Source organism: Callionymus lyra, chromosome 1 (assembly GCF_982586985.1).
Source record: "Callionymus lyra chromosome 1, fCalLyr1.hap1.1, whole genome shotgun sequence".
Classification (NCBI taxonomy): Eukaryota; Metazoa; Chordata; class Actinopteri; order Syngnathiformes; family Callionymidae; genus Callionymus; species Callionymus lyra.
The window spans coordinates 20,640,441-20,655,713 of record NC_141818.1 but is presented as its reverse complement, the minus strand read 5'-3'; the positions used below and the strand labels follow the sequence as shown (position 1 = coordinate 20,655,713).

At 39.4% G+C, this 15,273-nt stretch overlaps 1 pseudogene; it reads right to left on the bottom strand.

The window, feature by feature from the left end:
* LOC148088327 (uncharacterized) overlaps positions 1–14,776 on the bottom strand; it is a 43,340-nt pseudogene extending 28,564 nt beyond the window's left edge.
* Between the last annotated feature and the right edge of the window lie 497 nt (positions 14,777–15,273).

The following is a 15,273-nucleotide window of genomic DNA, read 5'->3' as shown; positions in this document are numbered from 1 at the left end:
GAGAAAAATATTAGTGGATTTTCGGAGGCGATACACTCTGTCTGGTTGGCTGTTTTTATCATAGGCCCTGGATCTTTGGATCTAAATCCCTCATTTACAAATAGGGTAATGTGTGGTTCCGACTCATATTAACATTAAACCATTGTCTGATGAAATCATTATTTTCAACACTCAGGGCTGCCCCTTGTCTTCCAATGATAATGTTGCATATTTTTATCTCCACTGTTTTACCCCTAGTCTCCTGATCCCATATTTCTTCAAAGATTTTGCTACATGACGGATCGTAATACATCGTGTAGTGATAATTGTCATAGGTTTGGTCGCTTGTGGAATCTGAGCTCTGATGTACAGTTCCCAGGTTTTGAGCGTCTCGGCCACCGGCCCCAAGACATCACCCAGCCAATACACTCATTATTTGTGGCAAGTCTCACTGGATCGGTCATTTCGAGGATTTGAGTTGTTCCCTAGAATCCTATTGATTTTACAAATTTTCTCCTCCTCCTCAAGTTTGTTTTGTACAGCTGATGGTAGAGCTTCGACAACAGATGTGCTGAACAACGTTGACATTAGAGGGCTATTTTCAGCACCCTCCTCTGTCTCTTGCTTCCACCGCTTGAGTTGCTTGGTGAGATAGGCTGCTGCGTTCTCATCGTCTTTGATGGGGTCCCCCTTTAGTGCTTTGGGGTCAATCTTTGTGGGATATTCATCCCACAAAGATTGACCCCAACTGTGGTGACAACTGTGGATCCCTGATCCACAGTTGTCAGTTCCATGTCGACCAGAGATGTGTTGTTCTTTTGTTTTACTCTTGTTCTGTTTGCTTCGACTGTTTTGTCCAACTCAATGTCACCATCAATTTTTAATGTTCCAACCAGTGACGGGTACAGCCCTGCTTTGACTGTTTTATCTTTTCCTATTAATTTATTTTGTAGTTCCACACGTCCTTCTCTTATGTTTTTCCTGTAACAGCAACCTTCATCCTTAAAAAGCTTCATTATTTCTAATTCTAGCTCTCTCTTTTCTTTACGTATTTTACCTTTCTGTTTTGGTTTGTAATCCATGATTCTTTGTTCCATAACTTCACACATGTGTGGATCGAATGTGCCTCCCTTTGGCCAGATTTGGCCCAAATCCTTTGTTATTTTTTCACATTTCTCTGAAAGTTTATGAATTACTTTTAACTGTTCAGGGTTTTTCGCACTTACAATATCAACAGGTGTTATATTCATCTTGTGTCAATGTTACTTTTCCAAATTATCCTTAAATTGTTTAAGTTTATATTACTTAATTACTTATTTATTTTGTTTACGTTGTTTAATTTACTTTACTTATCAGTAAATTACTTGTTTACTCTTATCCTATTTTGTTTTCAAATTAAAATTAACTTAAACTTCAAACTGGAACAACTTTCAAAATGTCTTGCTTTAAATTTCAAAATGGCTTCTCTTTCAAAATTACTTGTTTTCCAAAATGGCTTCTGTTGGCCTACAAAATAGTTTGTTATTCAAAATCGTTACTTTTTCAAAATGGCTTCTATTGGACTACAAACATTACTTATTTTTCAAAATCGTTACTTTTCCAAAATGGTTTCTGTTAAACTTCAAAAATCGCTTCTGTTGGACTACAAATGATGACTGATTCAAAATGGCATCAACTTGACTTCAAAATGACGTTTTCAATTCAAAATGGAGAATCTCTGTAATCGGAGTGGGTTGGTTATATCCTCTAGTCCCACCCCTCTGGTGTCTTTCCTTATCTTCGTATTTCAGCCTCAGTTTAGTTTTGACCACTCTGGTCGATAGTCCTCTCTGAAAACCGTTTCAACCTTGTGGTCCAGAGGACCCTACGGGCAACGCCCTTCTCCTCGATTTTTAACTGCGACACACACCAGAATATTACCAGGCCCAAATTTCTCCCTTCAAAACTGTTACTCCAAGTGCACCAGATCTCAATTTTAACTGCGTCACACACTTCAGAATCAACTATTTCGATCTCCCTTCGGGCCTGTAACTCCAACAATGCCTTTATACAATTCCAATTGCGTCACAATGTCCAAACACAATGTTTTCCAAGTTCCAACCAATATTTTCAACACTTACTACAATTCCAACTGCGTCACAATGTCCAAACACAATGTTTTCCACGTTCCAACCAATATTTTCAACACTTACTACAATTCCAACTGCTTCACAAAGTCCAAACACAATGTTTTCCACGTTCCAACCAATATTTTCAACACTTACTACAATTCCAACTGCTTCACAATGTCCAAACACAATGTTTTCCACGTTCCAACCAATATTTTCAACACACTGACAAAACACTCCTATTTTTCCAGATTCTCTGGACCTCTCTCTACTGACAGGCTCAATATTTTCCTTCTTGTCAACGCTCCCTTGAGTTATTCAACAGCTGTGTTTCATACCAAGTTTCAGAATTTCATCAGTGCAACATTTAACACACATTAACAGTACACGCATCTTTATATGAACGATTATATACGTTGCTTTTTAATATTTTTGTAACGACAGATTATATATGTTGGTTATATTTATGGATTTGGTTTTTGGTTATTTATGGATTATAAGCAGATCTGTTGAGAGGATTTGGAATTATCTTATTTAGATAAGAGCTCCCAATCCACATTCACTCGCGCGTACAAACACTCTTATTTCTTCACTTTTTTTTTTTCTTGCTTTGATTGGAGCCGTTCCAACATACACACACATGTATTCACTCGTGCGCACACATCCACTCTGACTCCTTTACACACACTTCTTCTGCTTTTTTCTACGCAGCTTTTGGTTTATTCTTACTAATTCAACATTTGATGTGACATCGTCATCACATCATTCATTTTCCCTATTTTCTAAGACCGCGATTTACTGTTCCGGGTACCACAACCAACGCAGTTCAGCTGCCAAAAGTTGTATTACTTTTAACCAACTAGCTACTTTGATTTCTATGACCCTTCTAGAGACAATAATAAAACTGTCATATATCTATTTTAGCCCAAACCTTATCAACAGGCTCTGATTATCTTAAGCTATTAATAATCACCTGACAGCCTCAGTTTAGTTATCCTGGACTTACTCTGTACCCTTCTGGCACGTATCCACCGGTTTAAAACCGTTTTTTTATCCTAACCACGGTCTGGCCTTTATTTCAACTGGCCCCAAGCTTGATCTTAAAAAGGTCACACAGACTGTTTCACTGTGCCCTGTTTTCTACGTTGACCACAGGAATTCACTCTTCCACCTCTTAAATGGTTCGTGTTTTTTGTGGGGAGTTTAAAACAACTAATCAAAACACAGATCAGCAAGCCTTCACACTTCGTCGAGGCAAAACTCTTTTTGAAATCAAAAAGAGAATAACTCACCTCTTAGATGTGATTCAGACTCCTGGTCAGCGCTTTGTTGTCACTCTCCAGCAAGGTACCTCACCAACAGGGACGCCAATATATTGAAGAAGGAACCAGAGGTTGTCGACTGGAAATGAGTGAACCCAGACCAGGTCAACGGGATGATGGATTTTATTAACTGTGGGTCGAAGCCCAGCAGATAATTTACAAGCAATCCGTACAAGCTTAGAATCCAGAAATCGTCAAAGTCTTACAACATTGACATTGACTTTATACAGTGCACAGTGGGGTCCGCCCTCCGGACACTCCTCGGCGTGACGATGTCTGGACACTCGGCCAGGTGATTTCACAAGATGTTTCCCAATCTCATTATATAAGATGTTTGTCTCTCCGTGTGTGTGTTTCTGGTTTCTCCAGTAGCTGGAAAAGTCATTAGGATGATGTCAGTGATCTTGGACCAATAACCCTTTACGCCACAAAACTACAAAAAAAAAGAAGTGTTTTTTTTAACACTACTGGCAATAAACATTTTCTAATTTTCATACTATTGAGATTTGTTCTCTAAACATAATACGGTTGGAATATACCCTCCTATATTGCTTTTTGTTCTCAATTGTAAACGGGCTTGTAGAACAATAGGGAAACATGTTTAGGCTGATTATTCCAGTTGCATAATACGTACAATTCTACAGTTAAGTCTGTTTATTTACACTGCAACACAAACAAATGACAGAAACAATGATAAAATGACAACAACACTTAATAATTACGGCCTTTCAGTATATTCATGAGCATGTGGCCTCTAGGTCACAACACTCAACAAACAGTTATAAACTGTCTGACCACCAATGGTTCATAAAACGATCAAAAAAAGACACTTCCGTTGCCCCAACACGAAGAGTGTGTAACGTGTCGTTTATTTGCCTCTTCAAGTCAAAGAAAATACAAGCTTTCAATTCAATTCAATTTTATTTAAAGTGTCTTATTATTACAACATTATCTCAAGACACTTTACAGCTGAAGTAAGACTATAGTTAATTAAGGAAAAACAGATCCCAGCAATTCAACAAAGAGCAAGAAGCGAAACACTGTGCAGTGAACTATGGCGAGGAAAAACTTCCTTTTAGAAGGCAGAAACCTCGAGCGGAACCAGACTCATTGTTGACGGCCTCCCGCTTTGACCGGCTGGGAGGAAGGATGGGGGGGTAGACAAATGGATAAGGAGAGGAGTGAGGGAGGACATAGTGAGAAAAAAAGAGGAGAGTTTAGGAGAGTCCATGGAGGTGCAGGAGAGAACTCAGGATCTGATGATGTGGTGGAGATCCTGGATCAGCAGCAGCTCTGGGGGTGGAGCCCTGGGGCTCCGGGAGAGAAATAAAAAGGTGTTTAAACAGGTGATGAATGTAATGCTGAAAAGAAGGATATACAGAGCTCGGTGTCTAAAACTCAAGCATTCTCAGCCTATAGGAGCTAAAGATAAACAGTTAAGTTAGTTATAGGCTTTATCGAAAAGTAAGGTTTTAAGATTGTTTTTAAACATAGAGAGGGTGTCTGCCCTCCAGAGCACAGGGGCTTGAATCTACATTTAGAGATTTGTGGTATAAGTAATACATCTGAGTTTAAGGATCGTAAGGTACTAGAGGGTTGATAAGTTTGGATTAGATCTTTAATGTATGTTGGTGCTGTTTTTGTTGTTTATCCGCATTATTTTGGTTTTTCCTCCTTTCATTTTAAGCCCCAGTCCTGCTGCTGTTGTTTCTAGCAGTTGGGATTTCTCTTTCATCTGTTGGTGGTTATGTGAGAGTAGTGCAATGTCATCCGCAAAGTCGAGGTCCTCTAGCTGTTCTGTCAGACTCCATTGGATGCCAGTATTTGTATTGTGGGTAGCTTGCTTCATAGTCCAGTCAATGCACAAGAGGAAAAGGAAAGGGGAAAGCAAGCAGCCCTGTTTCACCCCAGTGAGCACCGTGAATGTTTCTTGTGCCTGTCCCTGGTGGAGCACTTGGCATTGCATGTCCTGGTATGTATTCTTGATGATGTTTGTGTATTTGGGGGGGATTCCGTAGTGTGCCATTAAATCCCATAGCAGCTTTCGGTCTACACTGTCAAATGCTTTTTCGAAGTCGATGAAATTGACATAAACAGGTGTGTTCCATTCTATAGATTGTGCGATGATGATCCTGAGGGTAGCAATTTGGTCACTGTATGATCTTCCGTTTCTGAAACCAGCTTGGTTTTCTCTCAGTTCCTCATCAACCGCCTTTCGCAATCTCTCTAAGATGATGCGATTTAGCACTTTGCCTGGTGTTGATAGCAACATGATTCCTCGGTAGTTATTGCAATCCCTGAGGTCTCCTTTCTTAGGAATGATTGCAATAAGCCCACCCTTCCAGTCTGTTGGTATATGTTCTTCATCCTCCCATATTTCCTTGATCAGCTGGTATAGCATGGTGGTTGAGGTTTCAACATCAACCTGAAGGACCTCCGCTGGGATGTCGTCTGGTCCTGCTGCTTTGCCACGTCGTAGTGCCTTGATGGCCTTCTTTACCTCAGATCTTGTTGGGGGGGCACAGTTGATGTTAAGCATGTGTGCTGCTGCTGGAATTTCTATCTCTTGGACCGGGGATGGTCTATTGAACAGCTCCCTGAAATGCTCTGTCCATCTTTGGTGTTGTTCTTCCTTGGTGGTAAGGAGTCGTCCCTGTTTATCATGGATTTGTGTGTTAGTCCGTCTGAACTTTCCGGACAGTTTCTTGGTGGTCATGTAGAGATCCTTGAGGTTGTTTTTTCCAGCTGCTTCCTTGTGCTTCTTGTGCCAAGGCCTCAATGTAATTCTGTTTGTCACATTTAGCACTTTTCTTCACCTTCTTGTTTGCTAACTCATAGTCTTTGTGGGCTACTGCCTTTCTTGCTCGGGTTTTGCATTTGTTTAGTGTGTCCTTTTTTGCCCTCCTCTCTCCCAGGGTTTGTGTTTCGTTGTCTAGGCATGTTTCTTTCCATATGTTTTTCAGGCTGTTCCAGTACTCTTCCCCTGATTGTTGGAGTTCTTGCAGGGCTTGAAACCTGTTCTGTAGGGTGGTTTGATACAGTTCAGTTGTTCCAATGTCCTGGAAGAGCTGTAGGTTGAATTTTGTTCTGCTGTCAGAGGGGTTGTTGCAGCGCTTTAGCTTGAGTTGGATTTTTGCAGCCAGTAGGTGGTGGTCTGTCTTGGCATCTGCCCCCCTCTTCACTCGTACATCCAGGAGAGAATGCTTGAATTTCCTGCTTATACATATGTGGTCTATTTGGTTTTCGGTGGTGTGGTCAGGTGATATCGTGGCTTTGTGGATGGGTTTATGGGGGAGAACAGTCCCTTCTATGACCAGATTGTTGTCAGCACATACGTCTGCAAATATCTCCCCATTTTCGTTCATGGTGCCAAGTCCATGCTTTCCCATAGCCAGTTCGTATCCATTGTTGTTATTTCCCACCTTCGCATTCATGTCGCCCATGAGTAAGAGAAGGTCTTTTTCTTTTCTGGTCTGGAGTAGCTGGTTGTAACTGGTTGTAGGAGTTGTCCTTTAGTTCCTCATCAGTATTGTTAGTGGGTGCATAGCACTGTATGCTTTGAAGGTTCATTCTTTAATGGGTGGTTTAGAATCTTGCAGTGATGATTCTTGAATTGATTGATTGATTCAATCAGCTGATGAGGGCCCTCTGTGCTTCTTTGGAGAGCATAAATGCCACTCCCTCCGTGTGTGGTGCTTTTTCATCTGCGTGTCCAGAGTAGAGTATGGACACACCATTGGCCAATTTGACTTCTCCTGACTGGAGCCATCTGGTTTCGCATAGGCCGAGGATAGAAACCCTGTATCTCCTCATCTCCTCTGCAATGACTGTTGTCTTCCCTGCTGTGAACATTGTCCTGATGTTCCAGGTTGCGATGTTGGTAGGTTGCCTAGGGGATAGAAGATTCCGACGCACCTTCTCCATATGGTTTTCAGTGTGCGTCTTCATTTTCTCTTTAGCTTGCACGCCCGAAGAGTCTTCATCTCCTAGGTTGTGGGGTTTCTTTTTCTTCATCAATGTTTCTGTAATCGGTTGAATCCACTTCACGGGTGAATGGCCCATGAGTTTTACCATTGCCCTATTAGCCAGCTTTACCTGTTTCCACCTCTCACGACGGGGACGTTAGGGTTGGGTTTTGAGAGGAGCATATGATGCTGTTGTAGATTAAACTGAGATACATATCAGTGAAAGGACGCAGACAGTTCCAGCAATCACGGACAGAGAAGGTCTTTTTGCAGCGAACACCTGTCAAGGTAAAGACCTTGAAAAAAAAAACTGTCACAGACAAATTCAGTTCAATAGCAAAAGATTCAGACTCACACCAGTAAGAGATTTGTCTTCACTCCGGAGGGACAGCAGAACCAACACGGATGTCAGATCTCACAGACTGCCAATGAAAGCTCTTTGTTCCCCCTCCTTTATTCAGTTTGTCCATAGTATGATTCATTGTGCAGGTTACACCACAGCATTGGCATCAGCAGTTCAACACAGTCTTACAGATAACACTCAAGGTTTAGAGGATTAGAAGATGGCTCTTCTTGTTCGGCTCCATTCTGCTGTATGGTGAAATCATGATCCCACAGCAATGGCACGGAACATGGTGTTCAGCGTCTGCATTCAGAGAGTAGGGAGGTTAAAAAAAACTGACCTGATGGTTCAAGTCAATCTGTTACCTGGGGACAGCAGTGGATTCTGAGGAGGAGCTGAGCTTCTTCTCTGGAAGTTCACAGGAATAATACAATTGTAATGTGATGTTGGCCATATCAAGTTACACAATTACATTACTTCAGAGGACAAAATATAATAAATAAAGATGTATCAACTAATAACGGACAATAACAACTTTTTAATGAAACACTAACAGTCCATTACTAGAACTTACATTATCGTGATTTGTTTAACTTGCATAAAACTAGTCATAGTTACTGTACCTTGACTATAAGAGATCAATATGTACTTTTAGTCGACTGGCTGATTAAGGATATTGTTAAATTAACAAAATGTTCGACATCATTATTAATTTGATTATATTGGGATCTTTACAAGTGACAATTTTTGAAGGAAACACACAAATTGAAAACCTAATCTCATGATGTCCACACACTTGTTTGATTTGGATCATTACCTGGGTGCTGCACGTAGTAGGCTTCCACCAGGTTGTTGAGGATGTAGTTTCTGTTGATCCTCTCAACAGGGCAGCGGCAAGTGGGGCAAGAATCGGATTGATCCATCCACTGTACGGCGCAGGAGGCACAGAAGCTGTGCATGCAGGGCTGTAGACTGTAATGAAAAAAACACATGTTACCAAACGATACATCGTAACTGTTGGGATTTTAAGAAAGTAACTTCCAATCTTACCTGACACAGTCCGAGACCATTTCCTGGCAGATTACACACACCAGCATTTCCTCAATTGCCTGTGTCAATGGTGGCGTAGGCTTGGCCATCGCTTGCTTATCTTAAAAACAAAATCAGGAAATAAACTTGTAAACAAAACTAAAGTTTCAAAAGAACAACTTCTGACCAATCACATAACAATCATCGCGGCGATTAAAAAAGTGTAATAAGTCAGTTTAACACAACTTAAGAAGGACTGTGTTGACTTAAATATTACTTTGTCGTGTGTGCATTAAAATAACATACCTTTCTCTTCCCCCATTCCATTCGGCTGAATGTCCTCGAAGTTGATCATCTCCGTCCTATATTTAGGGCTTCACATCATCAGAATCAAAAAGTAGAAAAGGAGCGAAAGTGCGAGACACATATGGAATTGTATTTAATCTGTTGTAGGGAACACAGCGTCAACTACACATCTCAAATATGCGGAGACACACGAAGATGATCAAATCAATGACTCACCTTGGCTCTCTGGGAGGACATCGACATTTTCCACGATGTATAACACAAAAGAAACATCTACAAGATGAAAAGAAATGACATGGTTCATCATTATGGTCGTACTCAACACTTGGAGTGTAGACAAGCTGCAGAATTTTCAACTTACTCAGCTCTGGCCGATTGGGTTTTTAGGAGAAATGGATGATGTCTCGATGCATGATGACGAATCCTTGTCTCTTCAGCGTCATCCTGTTATTGATCACTGTGCCATAAGTACTGCAACGGAAAAGTAAATGTTAGAAATCAAACAATGGCTGAGTGAAAACACTTTGCAGCTAAATGTGGACAAAACTGAAACTTTTGTTATTGCTCCTGATAATCCAGGGTTGGCAAGGCAGACGTGAGCATGAACATTGATGTGGACAGATCATTGTGCCTGACGTGTGACACCCAGCGTTCCGCCCGAAGATTCTGAGTTCTTTGTTCCGGGCGACGACCATCACGCTGCGGGCCTTTCATCCGTTGGATGATGCGGTCTCCTCCCAGAGGTTTTCTCATTGGGTGAGATCGGCCATTATCCGGGCCTACCAAGCAGCGGGTGGATCTGCTCCTAGCAGACTGAGGGCACATTCCACCCGTGGTGTGGCAGCCTCAGTGTCTCTTTTGCGGGTTGTGGCAGCAGAGGATATCTTCTCAGCTGCTTCTTGGGCGTCCACGTCTACCTTTGCTAGGGCCTATCTCCTCGATGTGACGGCGGGATCAGTAGCTCATACGGTTTGAGCGCTGCTGTGCCCCCTCGAGGCCCACGGCTCCAGTAGACTTGGATCCTGGGCCGGCGGGTCCCTAGCGATGCTGCTTCAGGAGCGGCGTCCATCTGGGGGTACATTTATCCCGTCATGCTTCGCCTTGGGTTAAACCAATAGCGAAGCCGTTAGACGGGGGAGCACCAATATGACGTAGAACCCCTGAGTTATCTATCATAACCTCAGGTTCTACGAATTGGTGCGAAGCCCACTAACCTCGTCGCCGCCCTTCTCGCTGAGTTTTCAGGTGGAGGAAGTGCGGCGGGTGTTTCCCGCCTTTATAGGAAGTGGACTGCCCCCTGCTGGGTGGCGAGTTCATTAAGCTTTCTCAGAGACGAGGGGTAAACCAATAGCGAAGCCGTTAGAGGGCTTCGCACCAATTCGTAGAACCTGAGGTTATGATAGATAACTCAGGGTTTTCATTTGCTTGTACAACGAATGTTGATTTTCACATTCTGTAGAAACTTCAGTTATTTTTAAAAACTTTAAATTCTAGTGATTTGATAATATCATAAAAATTATTATTATTTTCTGCCTAAAACGTCCCCATGAGGTGAGACAGATCTCTGCTGTGCTTCGCCTTTGTATGAAATGTTTTAGAAATAAGTTTGTATAGTCCAAGAAAGTTGTGCTGAGGAACAGCAACGGTCACACGTCACGTGACGCAGTTTTTAAGGGATCAAATAAAAAACATATCTGGCGATTTTATATTTTTAAAATATCAAAATAGTCTACAGTAATCCTGAAAATATACCTTTAACACAGATCAGTAAAAAAATATGAAGTATTTCAATTTGTCTTTTTTCGTTGCTACGACGATGACAGGTAGACTCCATAACGGCCGAAACAACTTCCGGACTACAACAGATGTAGTCAAACTAAGTTTTGAACTTTTTCAAACCCCCGGTAGATGAACCTCTGAGAGTAAATAACGTATTTGTTGCAGTCTGGTTGCTAACGGCTGTTAGCTTGGCTAACGCTCGCAGTTGTCGAAGTTCGATATTTGATCGATTGCAGAAGATTGTATCCATTTGTTACAGTTTGGACTATGTTTAAAAATAAAGTGAGAGGAAATCCAAAGGAATGCTTTTTTAACGGGCTTTTTATAAATGTATATTTATGCTAAGTTGAACTATATTCCTTTATCCATCAGACTTGCTACAGTTGCTAGGCTACTGATGGTGGTAAAAGAATAACGAACTTTAAGTTTTCGAATTTATCTTAACTTTACACATTTTTACCAAACTTAATGATGTTTCATGCAAAGACAAAAAAACATGAAACAAGACCAGACATAAGCTTATAACGGCTGATATTGTGTTCTTACGACAGAACAATTCTCGTAGGGAAAATATGTCTAGAGTTGTTTTTTCTAATACAAAATCCATACACAAAAAGCTACTTAATGTTCCGCACAACCGACACACATTTATAAGATAATGGTTAAAATGAACTCACCAGTTCTTCTGCCAACAGTGCAGCCGCCGAGGAAGTACGGTGACCCGCTTCTGTGGCCGTCCGACCTCACCAGCACTCCCACGGGTCCCCTTGGATCCTCCATGTGAATATAGTTGACACGCTCAGGATGAACTTGATGGAACTTGAAGAAGGTCAGGTGAGAGTGAGGGTACCTGTCGATGGGTTCAGGTCCTAGGACATGCATTTGAGCCAAACACCTACGCATCAAAGGCACATTGACGTCACCAGGTACGCACGTCACGAGATTCTAGAACATCAAGAAGCGCGAGCCGAACATTCAAATGTTGAAGGCGGGAACTACTAAAAATGAGGTGTCTTCTGAGCTACACTGTTGTGTTTGTACACAACTTTTTAAAACTTATAATGCTATAGTATTTAAGTAGTATTTTACTACTTAAGTAAAGTTGGCTCGATATAAGCAGATTCGATCTTTGCGCGTTAATAACTCGGGAACGCTAAGGTGTTGAATAACAAATCTTACCTTTTTCTAATCAGAGTCACCTGCTGTATTGACTACAAGCGCGTTTGAACCTTAATATTTCGTCATATTGTCCTGATAAAATACACGGATCTCTATGCAGGTGGACTTAAGTAAAGTTGGCTTGATATTGACAGATTCGATCTTTGCGCTCTAATACCTCTTTATACGAGTTATTACAAATAACAAAGCCCGATGTATTTTGATCACTGTTACACTAGCTATCTACTACACCCTCATTTTTGAAGAAAACATGTGTTGCACGTAAACAGCAAAAATAGCGTGAAAGAGCCTCTGCAGGCGCGATCATATGAGGGGCCGTCTACAAATTACTTACACGACAAAAATGTAGTGTTGAAAAATATTGTCTGATTTTAACCAGCAGACTTTCTTTCAATTACAACTCTGATGGTCACCAAATTCATGTCACTTATGGAGTACCTTCATTTCAAGTTAGTACACTCATTGTTTTTTTTTATTTCTTCTTAAAATTGTAATTATGACCGTTTCTGTGCAATATTTCACATACATTTTGTAATAGCTTTGTAATTACAATTGTGATGGTCACCAAATTCATGTCACTCATGGAGTACCTTCATATCAAGTTACTACACTCATTAGTTTTTCAAATTTCCCTCTAAATTCTTTTAAATCACTATTTTCACGCAATATTTCACATATATTTTGTAATAGCTTTGTAATTACAATTGCGATGGTCACCAAATTCATGTCACTTATGAAGCACCGTCATATCAAGTTACTACACTCATTGTTTTTTTTAAATTGTCCTCTAAATTATTTTAAATCACTATTTTCATGCAATATTTCACATACATTTTGTAATAGCTTTGTAATTACAACTCTGATGGTCACCAAATTCACTTATGAAGTACTGTCATATCAAGTTATTTGACATATTTTGTTCAAATTCCTCTCTGTTATATTTCACTTTTTTATTTAATAAAATATTGAACCCTGTTTATTTTGTATGTTCAGTCGCTATAACAAGTCATTCATTTTTTGTGATTTAGTTCAACTACGGCAGCACTCACTGAAAGGGTCAATGACATGATTGTCCAGCACATAACCATGTTCCCACATTATACCTAATAACTAAGACAAAGATGGTTGGAACATACAAAGGCTAGTTGGTCATCTTGTTTTTATACATAATGCAACAACAACCTTGTAATAACAATGATCAACAACATTAAACTATATAAAAATAGTAATAGTAATAGTAATGCTATTTTTCACTCAATAAGTGTATATAACGTCTTTTTAAAATCAAACATTATACACAACACATTGCTATATACAAATGTGTACAATAAAAGTACATTTAAAAAGTATTAAACGTTCATCATGGAAATTAACTTCAACTTCACATTCAAATTCTAACTGCAACATAGCACACAGTGCCAAGGGTGTTTTTTTGCTGGAATCTGTGTTGTAGCCATTCCTAGGCATTGGATGTGAAACCACCGAACACATTTTCCGCACTGAATCTGCAAGGAAAACATTTTTAATATATACCAAGAGGTAAGAATTTACTTGTTATAATAAAAATGTAATTTACCCAAGTAAATTCCACAGAAGTTGCTCACAGATCCATAAGTCCACAGAAGGAACAGTAATCCTCCTTTGAAACTTTAAAGTAAACACAGAGTCATCAGATATAATGAATAATAATAACGATATGAACAATAACAACATTAATAATATAACAAACAGTTTAAACAGGTATTGGCTTGAATAAATAGTTTGGTTTTAATGTTCAGTAATAATGCATTAACATCATTTTATGACGGCATGAAAACATTAAAAGTCTATTTTTTGGCTCTTATTTGAAAGATCATTAGGCTAACATTTTATGGTGTTTGTAATTTGAACCAAAAAAAAACGACTCCTGATGCCTCAATGTTTTTGTGAGGGACTTTGCATTTGTGTGAAATTGTCGTCATCAATGGACAATAACATAAGAAACACAACCAACATGCTTCCACAAAAATTCAAGTCTCATTTATCATTTACAACCAGCCATTAAAGAAAGTTTGACTGTATATGCAGCTTGTTGCTCTGCCATTAAAAATGTGTGGTGGGTGACAAGATGTAGAGGAAACCTAACCAAAATTCACATCAGAGTGGTCTGGGGATTATACCATAAGTAAGAGGTTTTATTTTTAATTTTTGTCTTGAAAATAAGATAAACAGTGTTTGACTTAAATAACCTTTAATCAAAGTCAATGAATCATTTACTTAACTTTGGCTGTAATAAACAGTCCTGAAATGATCATATCTTCCTGAAAAAAGCCCTTAAAATATATCATACATTTCATGGGTTTGTAGGACATAATTTATTGGTTAAAAGTCATATTTAAAATGTTTCATTTAAATCTAACTTAATTTCTTACTTTTCTTAAATTATAATTTTTTGGAACGATCTTCCTCTCTCAAAACATTTTTATTTGTTCAGGCTTTTCCTTGATTTTCTGGAACTCCTGTTGTGTTATCAGTTTTATCTTGATCTTTAAAATATATACTTTATCGAGTATTGTTTTGATTGTTTAAGCGCTTTGTGACCCTGGTCTGGAAAAGCGCTCTATAAATATAAATTACTTACTTACTTACTTTCATGATATAACATCATGGTGTGACTGTTTCCCATTTCACATTAATTAAGAGCTTTATATATACTAAAATTAAGACATATTTACCTGATCCTTTAAGGATTTGCTGTGCCATACTTCTCATGCTGTTCACAGACATTTTTGAATGATTGATTGTGATGTTATTAGGAAAATTTGGCAGTTCTTCTACCACCTGTCTTGCCATCTACAGTATATTCATTGAAATGCAAATGTTAGTATCAATTCATTTATTTATGAATTGCAGAATCTAAGTTGAATTTCTATCAAAAATGTCTTACTTCCATCACAAAGATGGCGCAACTAGTGCTGTCTTTTTGGTAGGAGTGTGGGACTTCTGAGGGCTCCCACTGGATATCCACACAATCTTCCTTTCCATATCTGTGTCTTCTCATTTTGAAAAACTATCTGTAGAACACAGAAACAAGTAAAAATGTAATGGACACAGTCCTATTTTATAATTTTAAAACATATCTGCTATTACAATGTTAATTACCCAAATTTGTAGCAGGCTTCTCGCGATGCTTCCAAGTCATCTGAAGACTGGAGAGGATCCACAACAAAAATCTTTTTTTTGAGGATATGAAGATACTGTGATTTGGTTTTTTTTAAACAAAT